Raw genomic sequence first — 13,743 nt, 5'->3', positions numbered from 1 at the left:
AAGTCCTTTCACTGGGTTAACTCATATCCACGCTGAAATCTGATATTTAAAAGTAGCAGTGTAATGCAAAAGCCCCTGATTTTTATTTTTTTTTTCTGATGTTCTTATTTTCATTAACTGAACTTCACGAGTTTCAAAGTTACAGGTGGTATTTACTAGGGTTTACATTCGTGCTGTCAGTCAAACAAGTGTCACCATATATCACCGTGTGTTAAGAAAACATACTTTGTGATTGAAGAATGAAGTTGTGTTTGGACATGTATTTTACAAGTAACAAAATCCATTTAATTGACATAAAAAAACACGGCTGCTGCTAGTAACTTTTGGGTAGAGTCCTGCTCGTAGTCGTAAAAATAACTCCAAAGAGAACAAAGCGCTTCAGTCCGGAGGAATGGCTGTTTAGGTAGCCGTGTGGGTGCCATGCTTTCACATAATGATTGTGTTTATACATGACAGGAAGCATCTGTAATCCACAGCTGCGGGTGCTCCAGCCCAAAGTCCTGATAAAATCTACACCTATGCTTCTGCATGAATGAAAACAGACTTCTCGAGCAGACCAGAAAAGCAGCCTGCGTTTCTAAAGTTTTTAGCACTCTGTGGTCACCGTCCGTCTTCTCCCTATTTTCTGCAGACCAAGCTCTGTTCTGCCTATATCTCTAACAACTCTACTGTGCTCACTCCTACTACACTTTTTTGCTCAAATGTTAGCTTTCCCCCTTTGCTTTGTCCAATAGAAACACATTTAATATTGTCTTTTCCCCCTCTCTGTCTCTCACCCCCCGCACCCCTCCCCGTTGCAGAGAGGCACAAAAAAACCCGGTGCTTGCATCCTTTTTATTTCCTACTTCAGTGCTCAGCACTGACTCTCGCCAGAGTGAGAAGCACTCTTTCCCTGAAGTTACCTTGTCTCAGGAAATACTCACATGCAACAAAAACAAGGCTTTGTTAAGCCGTCTCAGACCATCTCATCTTTAAGTCCCCCTTATTTCCATTGTTGTGTCACACAGGAAAATCAAGCCAGAGCAGAGAGTATATAATGACTTCTTCAAATATTTTTAGGCTACTTCAGCTATCCTTTCCCACTCCCTCTAAGGAAGAAGTGTGCAACAGTTTAAGTTGGAACCAGGCAAAATGAAGTTACAGTTAAACAGGACATGCAATGCCTTCGCAGAGATGACCTGTAACACTAGATCTACTACATTTCACAGCCTGACCTGAACAAATAACAACCTGCATTTTCCAGGCATTAAAGGAATCTGATTTCCGCAGTTCTGTTCCTTAACGATAGAGCCCACCCTTTAAGAAATCACACTCCAGTGTCTAATTCATATATCCTGATTTTCTTTCCTGCTGCTGCATGTGAATGTTCCAACACAGAAGACAGCTAAATAGGAATTGTGTCAATATGATTATAAGATCTTTTTTATTTCTTTGTTTTTGAGAAGACTGGGTTAGAATAGTGGTAAAGGAAAACAACCGTCTTAAATTAATTACTGTCATAATTTGAAAAATGCCCTTCCTTTTCCCAGTAATTAATTTCAGTTCAAGAATTCAAAAATCAGCTGCAGTGAAGTTTAATTCATGTCTGTAAGTGTACAAGAATGGAAAAACATGCAGCTTTTCATAGGCTTCTAGCAATACACAGAACTGCGTGTGTAAATTTCCAAAAAGCAAATTATAAAGGCTCACATAAAAGAGAAGCCAAAAACCCCCCGTTGAATTAAGACTCTCCATTTGTTAGTGGTGCAGGAGTGGTATAGTATATATAGTAACAGATATCACTTTCACTTGCTCCATTATAATAGCATATATGAATGGGAAATATTAGGTACCTAGTCAAAATGTTACATGATGCAACTCAACAGCAATTTCATGATGGGACCCTCTTTACAACGGATAACATGGTTTCTGCATTTATATTTTTTAAATTTTCTACCAGTACAAAATCTTGCTACAGTAAATTAAACAGAAAAACAACAGTTTATGAAATATGACCTCCAAAAGACTAATTGCAGAAGAAATATTCATTCCCAGTCCAATAAATCCTTAATTTTAAATGTCAGCTGCAAAACATAAATCCCTTTAATAGATTTTAAACTGTAGTGACGAAGTTATAATTGTAGGGTCCAGCCCACTCAAAATCAGTCCAATGCACTCACTTTACATTAGCCAGTCTTCTGGGTTTTGGGGTTTTATTTTTTGTTGTTGTATTTTAATCTCATCTCTGATCTTTTAGGAATTTTCCATTGCATTCCTGAGCCTGGTTCTGGATTACTTTTGGCTCAGATTAAATTGAATCTTGTTGCTATTCCTCAATAGACGTCTGGAGTGCAAAGTCTACTTGACCATAACTTTCTGTGTCGTTTACTGCAGGGTAGCATGCCCATAAAGACCCTCAAGTCATGTGAAATAAGAGCCTTGACCTCAAGACACAATAAAATTGGTTAGTTTGGTTGTAGCTCAGAAGGTCACTTTTTCTGGGACTGCCTCTGAGGGCTGTTTTAAACTAATTATTACCCTTGATTTTAACTTATCGTTTGTTAACAAAAGAAACAAAGGAAAAAAATACAACCCCCGGTTATAATTTCAACAGTTTGACTGGCATGTATTTAACATTATGGACGTATGAAAAGACAAGGTCCCTACCTGAGGAGGAGCTTACAGTGTAAATTAGACAGAGAGCACTGTGAATAATAAAAGCAGGCAGAGGAGAGATTTGTATAAGACTGTGGGAATATGGGGAGGTGCATAAGAGAAATATGCAGAGTTGAGAAATATTCTACCAGTTGACACTAATCATGATACTTTTCTTCCTTGTTCTGTTTTCATGTAAGTATGGTAATAGTTTTGTTTTTTCTCTATTTGCTTGCTTGTCACTGAGCTATTCCACTGCAGAAGCTCTCCTTCTGATTTCTTTTTCTGTTCTAAATTCTAGTACAATAGGAAATATAGGTATATCTTTATTCTTCTGCTTAGCCATGGAAAATAACACCGAAATCTGCCAAAATGTTATATATACTTCCCTTGGCAGATTTTCCACAGCAGTCTACTGAAAAGTATGATTCAGTATTAATAGAAAGCATAAATGAACTTGAAATTCTGGGCTTTTGACACTATAATCTCAAAAAAAACCTCTGACACATCTTTAGAGGTTTGTTTGTTTGTTTTTTTGTAATAAGATATTTCTAAACAAAAATGATGTTTGCTGTCAATTTATTTTTCCTTCTGCCTACTTGCATTAGACAAACACAAATATGAAAAGAAAAAAAAAAAAAGCATGCTGAACAGCTTCTTTCCACTGTGCTTTAACAAAGAGAATGTGATGCTATACAGGCTTTATTCTTTTTAAGTATTGAAAGTAAGATAATATCAGAAATAGGAATATCAAAAAAGGTGATGGATCAACCTGAGAAATTCAACTGCAATCAAACAGGAGGCCCAGATGGTGTTCATCCAAGAGCTCTGAAGGTACTGGAGACCAATGCAAGTGAGCTGCTAACAAAAATATGTAATTTATCATTAAAAACAGCTACTGTACCAGAGGACAGGAGAGCGGCCGAGGGTGTACCTCTCTCTTAAAAGGGTGCTAATGATGATCCTGGGAATTATAAACCTGTCTTACTTTAGTATGAGGGAACTATTCAGAGAATCAGTTAAAATAATATGCTCAGGCACACAGATAAGAAGTAAAAACTGCAATGCTTCTGCCTACATTTGCTCAACCCTCCTAGAACGACAGGAAAGAGTTAATTACTAGTCAATAAAGTAGAACCAGAAGATACAATTAATTTAGTGTTTCGAACATCTAATGGTAAGGTCTATAAAAAGAAAAACACAGCAGATCCAGAATTTCAATCCATCTCTGTTGTAAGTACCGAATAAAAGAGGGAAATCAAACCCCAGTGTTTTAGAACTATTAGAGTTTTGTCCTCTGAAAGCACTTTTTAAACATTGTCAGATTACAACAATTTCCTAATGAGCTGGTTATATTAGAGGTGAAGTAACTTACCTATAATTGTAAAAGCAAGCTGTGTCAGAACTAGACTTCAGTTCAGGAGCACCCAAGTTCCAGAGTTGTATTTAGGTGACAAGACAGCATCCCTTTCTCTAGGTACTGCAGAAGAATCAGTGGTCAGTTGAAGCAGAGAAAAAGGTTAACTCTGAATGGCCCCTGGGAGCAATAGTGGCAATAAAGATGGTTATGTTCAACTTATTCATTATAAAGTTTAGAAAGAAAAGCTTCTGATATAAAGAATGAAAAACTTGTTTACACTGCAGTGGCCACAGACTGCTTTCTTTTTAAACCCAGTGCCCATTGTTCTAACAGGAAAATTCATGGGGGTATTTGTCCGTTTATTAAGTTAACTGAATTTAGACAAAACTTGAAGAAATTCCAGAGCAAGACAGTGAACTAAGATTAAATGTTGACATGATGGCATGCAAAATTAAACAGACTAATGCCAAGGAGTGTATGCTAGAAAATATTTTCAAGAACTGATGGCTATTAATTAGCACAGGAAAATCTAAGCATCATTTACTGAAAATGCTATCCAGGATATTGCAGGAGCTTAGAAAACACACATAAGCAGAGCAGATATTCAGTATGAACGAAAAGATGGTTAAAGAGAAAATATTACTATGCAGTCTCATGAGTAAAAACTGCATTTCCAGATACTCTGTTGTATTTTAGTTGGTGGGACATAAGCAAGACATGGCATACCAAGGAAACATACAGAGAAACGCAGTAAACATGACTAATGAAACAGGGGAAAGCACCAAGAAGGCAGATTTAAAGAAAGAGAACACTTAATTTAGAAATAGAAGGGGGTAGAAGACTTTTTAAGAGTTTTAGGACCACATAAAATTCCAGTTGATTCAGAAGAGCTCAAGTATTCCAATCTGGTTTCTTGTTTTTTACAAAAAATATGTGGGAAGCATATTTAATTGAATATATAGAGATGCTTTTATTTCATTAGAATGTGTAGTTAAATTGTGGGATTTATTGTTTCTGTATAAGATTGAGGAAAAGAGCTCTGGGGCAATGAGAGAGTAAAAATTAGAAAATGAAAACAAAAGGAAGTGAAAAGAGGAGGACTAACTCTTTGTCATGTCCTCCAGTTTCTGAGACTCTTCAGCTGCCCCTCCACACAAAGAGCACATGGCCAGTGATATGCAGGTTTGGTTGAAAGGGCATCTCAGGTTTCAGAGGAAGACCTGAGAAACAGCCATTCCATGCAACATGGATTTCTCTTTGAAAAACCACTGCTTTTTCAGGCATAAATCCAAATAGCTGCTGCTACAGGTCTGCCTAGCTCCCACGGCTCAGTCTGAACAGCCTTTTTGGTCTGGGGTAAGGGACAGAATGAGGCAGGAGGAAAGAGTGGCCAAACTTGGAGCCTGACTCCCCTATGAAGCCTAGGACTATGCTGCTTGACATCCTTTCCAGCCCTGCCAGCCTCTCCACAAGCATGCAAACTGTACTCCCCTGAGAGTACAGAAAGCAGTGGGAACTCGATGTGATTCTCCTTGTGGAATTTCTCAGCACTTTTTTCTTCCTTGGGATTTTTCCCAAGAGATCGGAGTATTTAGCCCTTACTTAGCTTTATCAAAGTATTAGACATTTATTTGATTAAGTACAGCATCTGCAGCCACACTAGCTAGAATAAAAATTATAAGGGCTATCAATCCTCATACTTCAGGGCATAAGCTGATCACCAGCTGGGGTCGAAAAGAAATTTCCCTCTGTGGTATAGTATTGCAATTAGGTGCATTAGGAGGGGGTTATGCCTCCCTCAGTAGCCTCAGGCATTGGCCAGTGTGAGAGGCAGAGAGATACCCGGCTAGATGGACCACTGGTTTGCTCCAATATGGCAATTCCTTTGTTCTTAGGGCTGAATGTTTCTGCTGCCGAGCCGCCCTACTTTGTCATAATGTCAAAATCCAGCATTAATTATAATTCTGAAAATGAAGGAATATTCATGAATTATTATGTTGGCAATAACCGCGTGTAATGCAATAAAGACAAAAACAGTGTCTGCTGCAGAGTAAAAGGAAGTTGACAGCTTCAAGCACAAGGTGGTTTCTGTTTCCAGTTACCCTCCAGAACTCCTTGCACCCCAGAGTCAACACCTTTGAGAATAATGAAGTAATTACAATTTTATTTTACCATATTCTGACAACAGATTTGATTCAATAGTGTCTGCAGAGTTCAGACAAAGCAAAACACTCCAACAGTTTGACTATAAAATGCTGATAGTTTTTATGTGCTCAAATTTAATCTCCCAAATGGCATGATGGCCTTCTTGGTGAACTAATTTTAAATTAAATTTTCTTCTGTATTACTCTGGTTCCATCAGTGTTTTGATAGAAATTTTAAAAATTAAAAAAATAAAATAAAATAAAGAAAAAAGAGATCAGATAGCTGCTTTATTCTTGTCATGTTCTTTTTCTAGAGCAACTCTCAGAGATGATTGCAAAAGTACATTAAAGGCATGCATTTTCGAAGTTAGACAGTTGTCAAAGTGATCATGAAGGTTGACAATCACATTTAAGACAAATATAGAAATCTAAAAGAAATGCTTACAAGCAATTCTGTATTCTGGGCAATGATTTGGTTTGAAAATGCATCCAGTTCAAGGGTTAAATGAAAGCAAAAGCAATCACTTCAACCATGTTTTTGAAGAAAATAAACCAGCTTGATGTAAGCTAAATGAAGGGGGTCTGTGACTTAAAAGGAATGGACAGATAGAGAAAAAGGTCAGAAGATTAAATTTTCCCTAAGGGAAAAGTCATTCTTTGGAATCATTAACCTCCTTCTAGGTCACTACTGAAAAAAACAGCAGGAAATCCTACTGCTCCTGGAAAGATGGGTGCATCGTATACCACCCACTGACCTAGCAACTCTACGGCAAACATAATTGTGCTTACAAATTCTCCTCCAGGCATGCTTGGTTTTACTATGCCCATTTTAAAGCAATATGATCTTTTAGCTGAACTCTGAAGTGTATCTATAAAGACAATATTCCAGGGGCTTGGGATGTTAAAAAGAAGGCTCATTTGCTTGATTTTTTTTTTTTTTTTTTTTTTAACTGAGAGAAATCTAGATGCAGAGTTTTTGAATTTGAAAGTTGGTCAGTGACATGTTTTAACCATTAACCATTTGTCTTTAGGACTCAAATTAATCATGTTCATTATTGTGATGCATTTTAGTGGTTTTCTACACCCTAAAGCACATTGCTGGGATCAACTATATGTTTCAAAGTATCTTTTTGTCTCAAAGAACCTGCATCAGAATGTGTTTTCAAGGTTTCACTGTCTGCTTATTCTGACAGTTCCTAGAGATGTCAGAGACTAAACAGTACACCAAAGAGGAGAATTGGGGTCTCATATAAGTCTTCTAGAAGGCATTTGGAAGATGTTCTGTAGCATTTATCAGACAATACACAGATGAGCAGTCTGACCAGTATCAATGGAGTCTTTTGTCATGACCAAGCCCCAGAATAAGCAAGGGAAACTACCTCTGGTCAATTTCTACCACAATACCATGTGGAAACATCTTCATTGAAAAGTCACCTCTCTTACTTCCCCTCTTGCAACAGAAATAGAACTCTTAATCAACATAAATGCAAATTCATATTTGCTTTTGATGGAAGCTCCAGATCCATCAAGAATTGGCAAGGCAGGGGGATGCCTGTAGCTCTGCAAAGTCCCTTGTCTACTTAGAGACTATATACAAAGCCTGTATTCTACTTCAGAGTCAAGGACTTAATCTTAAGAATATGTATTTCTGGAAAATATTCTGGCAACTGTCTTAAAATCTTTTGTCTCTGTTTTTTTCCTGACCTGACACCTGAAAGGTGTCTTCAAAAAATAATTTTAATATGGAGAAAAAACTTTGGCAACTTAGAAGGATATTACACTGAAAAACTGAAAATTTTGGATCATCCACAAAGATCTCTACAATCTCAGGCCTGCTGGATGAACACTGAGCAATACTTTTCCTTGATTTGATGTTGTCTCTTTCCATTCCATTTACATATATGAAGTGAAAAAAGAAAAATCAAAAAGAAACAATCACAACCAATTGACTGTCCTGGAAGCAGAAGGTATCTTGATTAACTTCAATTTATGAAATTGTGCATTTCATAAAATGCCACTTTTCACATGTAAGCAATATCTTTGAAGATTTCAGAAGACAATGACATTACCCCTGGAGAATAAAGGCATTGAAAGAAGTAGCTAAGAGAAAGACAAATAAAGCATAGTCTGTGGAAATTAGCAAAGCCTCAAATAGGACAGAATCACACAGAGTTCACATTCTTCATTAAAACCATGATTTTTACTCATGTTCGCACGACTGAATAGCCAACAAGCAAAAATCTCTTCCTGAGTATTAGCAGCTCAATTATCTAATGTGAACGAGGTACAGGCGTAAGAATTTCCTGATATGTGCATGGCAAGAAAAAGAATCGTATGGCTCACTTGTTTTCTAGCCAAAATGCATTTTTCAGAGGCAGGAAATCAAAAGCACATCACAAACCTTGCGAGGAGACTACACATATTCACTCTGCCGATATTAGTGTCTGTCAGGAGGCTGTCAGGCTCCGGGAGTCACAGCTCCCTAAAGCAGTGCTTCCCCAGTGTCTCCTCCCCAAAAGTGTGGGTTTGGATCATACTTTGCTACGAAATAGTGAGGAAATATCAGTGTTACAGCTGCTTAGACAACTCCCCAAATTCAATACAAACGGTGCTCTGAAACAAAGCGACCAAGGAATATTGCAGCAGAGCCCTAAGCTGAGCAGCAAGATGCAAGATTTATTATGACACAGTGCAGGGGATATCTGAAATGAAAGTCAAAGCATTTACGTGTCTTAGCCTCCTCTCCCTCTCCCTGTCTTCTTTTTTCTTTGTGATTCACACACACACACACATATATATATATATAAATATATGTATAATTGCTTATTTTCTCAAGTGCCATGGCATATAAAATTATTGCAAATTTTAGGAGGTGAGAATTTCCTAAGATCTTTTCTACTTGTTTTTCCTGTGTTCCAGTGTTCTCTACCCACAGGACACTGAAATGCTGAAATTTCAGCAGTTCATATGTTTGCCTGCTCACCTCTTTAATAAAAGGGTTGTGTTTCTTTTCTGTCAACACCTATTCTTTAGCACACATCTCTGTTATCATCCAGGAAAATGTTGGCATAGCCTTTTGGGGGGTTTGTTGTTTTTTTTCTTCTTTTAAATTCACTTCTATAGCTGGACTTTTCCTTTTAAGTCCCCTTAATTTCTGTCATCAGCTTCAACCCCAAAGTTCTCACTTTCGAAAGACAATAAGCTATTTTCACACATGTAAAAATCTCTGTAAAGTGGAATCACAGATGTCACATTTACATGTTTATGTTTTCTGTTTCTTTTTTTTTTTTTTCCGTCTGCCGCTCAGTTCAGCTCTCCAAGTCCAAGATATTTCAGTGGAGCTGAGAGACTCTCTCAGTTCTTCTGCCCAGAGATCTAGCTTTACATAATAAGCAGGTATCTCAAGCTACGTGGCAGCTTCGGTTCCAAGGATAAAAGGAACCGCTGTAAAATCCAACAATGACCCCGTGCACAAACACTCACAGGCTCTCACACACGTGACCCGTAAACCAGTGCAGTTAATTTTCCATACGGTCCTGTCCCTTTCTGTGTGGAAAATAAAAAAAAAAAAGAAGAAAGAAAGAAAGAAGAAAAAAAAATGCTGTGAAAGGTGAGTTTTTGAAGAAGAAATTCCTCTGAGGCTCCTCTTGCTGAGATTCCCTGCTAGGATTGCAGTGGGCAAGAGAAGACCTGCTTTTGGCTCAGTGCAGAAGAGGCCGTGGGATCTGCCCCCAAATCTGGCAGCTCAGTGGGATGCCGTGACCTCTCACCCTGGCGCCTTGGCAGCTCAGCCCATTGTTCCCAGGGGCAGGGGGCTGGCGAAGCCAGGAGGGGGGTGAATATCACCACAACTTTTGTGGCTCTGGGAAAGGAGATCACCTCCATGTGAAGACCTGGAAGATGTGAGCCGGCCCATATTTACTGGTAGCATTCAAGAGTTCCAGGGTGTTCGGGTAATATAAAAAAGAACCATGAAAGTAAAAAAATGGACTCGTTGGAAGTGTCACGTACAAATTTAATTTGTCTCCTCCAAGCATTCTTGCTCATGTGCATGAGCTCCTGATATTCTCCCTTCAGCTGAGTGAAGCAGAGAGGCCATGAGTGAATCATTCTACCCTGAGCACCCTTTACTTTCTCCACACTAATCTGCAGCTACCTGCTTCTCAGATTTTTCAAAGGCTTCTAATTTGGCCAGATCGGGGTCTTTTTTCACAAGAACAAAAAAAAAGCTCATTGCTGTCACCAAAAGTGACACCCTCCTCATACATCTCCCTCCCCCTCCTGCACATCCAATTATCAAGTCTCTTTTCCAATGTATGAGATCTCTAGAGCTTCTCAATGAAGGGCTTGTAATAATTCTTTTAACATGGCAAAACACCACATTATTCCCTAAACATTAATGTTGCATGAATGCGAGACTTCTTTTCCCCATGAAATTTCCTTTTTGATTTTACAAAACAGAAAGTGCAATTTAAAACAATGCTAATGGAGCTCATATCTTCCATGATCTAAAATTATTTTGTGTGGTGCCAATAACTAGCTTGCTAAAAATGCTTGTCTGGGGAACCAACCTGACCTTGAACAAGGGCACTTAAGCTCTTTCTTTCATGACACTGTCCTTCTGAGCACCCAGTAAAATATCACATGGTGTTTGGCCATTTGTATACTGAAAGACCAGAGTTTCACATTCTAGATCTGCTTAACATCCTATACCACTCAAACACTTGTCTCCAGCTAAATTCCCACCTATTGGTATGTTTACATCCACCCCGTGGTATCTCTCAGTTGCTGTTCAGGACATGGACCACTTTTTCCCTCTGTGGTGCTTCATTCAAGTACAAGTGTCTGAACTCTTGAACATCCCAAGGAACTGAAGCATTTACTTAAAGGAGAAGGCCATGGCACCTTCAGGAAGGCAGACACAGAAATGACAGAGGGGCTATAGAAGGTTTTATGATTTTGCACCCTCTTGGAGATGTGAAATCAAGGGGTGTCTGGCCAACAAATCAGACAACGAAGAGAGGATTTACTGAGAGACAATATGGATATGCACAATTAACTCCAATAAAATTACATTATCTAAGGAACTATTTTCTTTCTTGTTGAAACCAGCATCTAGCAGTTTCTGTCTATGGAGTTAATATTTAAAGACTAGAGCTGTAATATATTTCAAGACACTTTCTTGATTTCATGGGGTCAGTCCACTGTATATTTTCTTGTTTATGTGAGTTGTAAATGATGTATCTGATATATCCACCCTGAAAACTGCATTTTTAACCAGTTCGTGTCATTATTAAATCTTAGCACTACATTCCATGTTGACATCTCATAAAAACACCTCCAAGCCCAGTTTTCTGCTTGGGTGTCATCACTCAGTGATCATGAGAGCATGAAACCAGATGCTGTTCCAGGTCGGAGTAACTACGGTTTGGCTAAACAAAAAATAAAATGGCTTTTCATGCTTATTGATCCTGATTTTTTTGGCCATTTTTACACTTCATTGCCTATAAGCTCAGCAAGGATATGCTTTGTAAAAGGAACTGAAGTTTCTTTTCTCAGTGGATTAGACATTTCACATTTTAGTGACTCCCACTAACATTTCCATTCCCCCTCCCAGAAGCAGCCCTTTCCATTGACTTTAAAAAAAAAAAAAAAAAAAAAAGGATTGATCTTTAAGTAATACATATGATATTAGTTTTTCCGTTTTAAAATAATCACATTATTGCAGACATTTTAATAGCTGTAGAGGTTGCTATGTATTAACATGATTCATGGTCCTTGACAGCAGTGTCTCTGAAAATCCCACAGGAATGCAAAATACAAAACTCCACACACGTTCAAATTTTACTGCCTGCAGCTAAAAGAAGGGAAAAAAACTTAAAACTGTTGAAACCCTTCAACTTTAAAAGCATTAATAGATGGTCCCAGGGGATTAAATCTAAATCTTAATGTGTAAAAATCAAGTTAATAACCACAGAGATTAATATGGTTGCATTTGATTATTGTGATAATGCAAACAATTAGTACTGCTAAAGTGAGATATATTAGCCTCCTACTTGCCCCACACACATCTGCAAAGCATTGGAAATAAATGGAAATAAAACATTTTGCTCTGAAAGGTTTTTCTTTTTTCTTTTTGCCTTTGTCTTATTTTCTCTGTAGCTGACTCATTTTTAAACTATAATTGTTAACATTTTATTTTTAAGCCTCTCTTTTTATAAGACTCTCATAAAATTGGTTGCCATAATCATTCATTCCATATTGTCAGCAAATTATGCATTCCTTGCCAATACAAGTAAATAAATAAATCTTCTAGATAAATGACATGACTTTTTTTTTTTTTTTTTTCTTTCTTTCTTTTAAGGACAAAAAAATGCCATGCAAATGTATTAGCCTGAGGAAAATAATAACTTCTTCCTAGTCCACTGTGTAATCCAGAATACCCTAGGACTGGAACCAGGTATCTAATCCAATCTATATTATAGGTGGATTTGGAAGTGCCACCTATACTTACTGCTTGACACTTCCCATTATAAAACCCTTTTTTCAGTTGCAAATAACTGTGCCAGGCTTTTCAGTGTTGGACTAAAATTCCCCTTGCTGGATGAATGCCTCACTTTGATTTATTTGTTGTTCTAAAATTTTAGTGAAAAACAGCTCAGCAATTTCCAAGAACAAGATTATAGAAATTATATTATTTTGCCCACATCAAAAAAAAAAAAGTCCTTGCAACCATTCAATTGATTAACTCTAATATAACCATCCCTTGGAGCATGGACATTATATTTGGCAGAGGAAAGGATCTGCCTAGTGTCAAGAATGTGAAAACAGACTGACTTTGGCTAAATGCTTAGCCTTTGCTCAAGTTCAGTAGACATTCTTAGGAATTTGGCAGCAACGTCCTCCAAAGTCTCTGTCTGTACCAAGCACACTCCAGTTCCCAAATTGCAGGCTCTGAGCAAAGCATGCCCTTTTACCACTGCTTCTAGATTCAGTGGTTGCATGTGTTTAGGCAAGGGATGCAGGACTGCAGGGACGTGGAGGCAGAAACCTGGGATTAGATGTCAATGATTTAGGAGTGTGGAAGGAAAACTGTCATCCTGGTTTGGCAAGAAGCACGTGTGCAGAAGTAAAGGGAGATCAAGAAAGGGGTCCAGGGGAGAAGCTTGGTGACTTACTGCCTTATGGGATGGTGGAAGATTGAAAGCAGGATCAGGAACAAGTGGATGAGAAATTTGGACTGGATCTGAGGTGGCTAAAAAGTGAGCTGCAAGTGAGAAATCTGGTGAGAAAAGCCTGGTGGTGAAGGGAGAAGGTTCTGGGATCAAGGCTGGAGGGTTGGAAAGTGAATAGAATGGGCCACCAGTTGCTTGTATCCAGGAGCTGGGATGATCTCCAATAGTCTGGGGTTATCCCTTATGCACCCAAGAAATCACCCACAAAGTGAATGGCTCATTCCTCTTAAGCGCTGCTGTGCAGACAGGATAGCTTCAGACACCTTCTGCTATCTTGAGTGGCTGAGATCAGCCCTGCAGGACTGGAAACTTCAGTCCTGCAGCTAAGCCACCAAGATGGCACTTCTGAGGGATTTCCAAATTGCCTTTT

This window comes from Cyanistes caeruleus, chromosome 1, assembly GCF_971803275.1.
Source record: "Cyanistes caeruleus chromosome 1, bCyaCae1.hap1.1, whole genome shotgun sequence".
Classification (NCBI taxonomy): domain Eukaryota; kingdom Metazoa; phylum Chordata; class Aves; order Passeriformes; family Paridae; genus Cyanistes; species Cyanistes caeruleus.
Note: the sequence above shows the minus strand (reverse complement) of the source record.